Below are 312 nucleotides of genomic sequence, written 5' to 3' on the forward strand. Positions count from 1 at the left end.
GGGGGAGCGACCCCCATGAGTTGCACGGTGTCACCGGTAAACGGCCACCGGGCTCCAATGGTGATTGTTGGGCAACCAAAGCATGGGCAGAGGTCAAACACGGCGCTACGCATTGATCAAGGTACATGCGTTCTATGGCTCGTAGAGTCATTCCAGGGTGAACCTCCCCTTTAGGGATATACCAAGCTGCATCGGTTTGAGTATTTTATGTATTCCTGGAGTTCGGCTTTAATAAAAAAGACTTTTTGGGGGTTTTCTACGACTGACGTGCCACTTGTGATAAATGCTGTTGTGAAGTTTTACCTGGAAAAG

The sequence above is a fragment of the Nanorana parkeri genome, unplaced genomic scaffold (assembly GCF_000935625.1).
Source record: "Nanorana parkeri isolate BGI_ZX_2015 unplaced genomic scaffold, ASM93562v1 scaffold1760, whole genome shotgun sequence".
NCBI lineage: Eukaryota > Metazoa > Chordata > Amphibia > Anura > Dicroglossidae > Nanorana > Nanorana parkeri.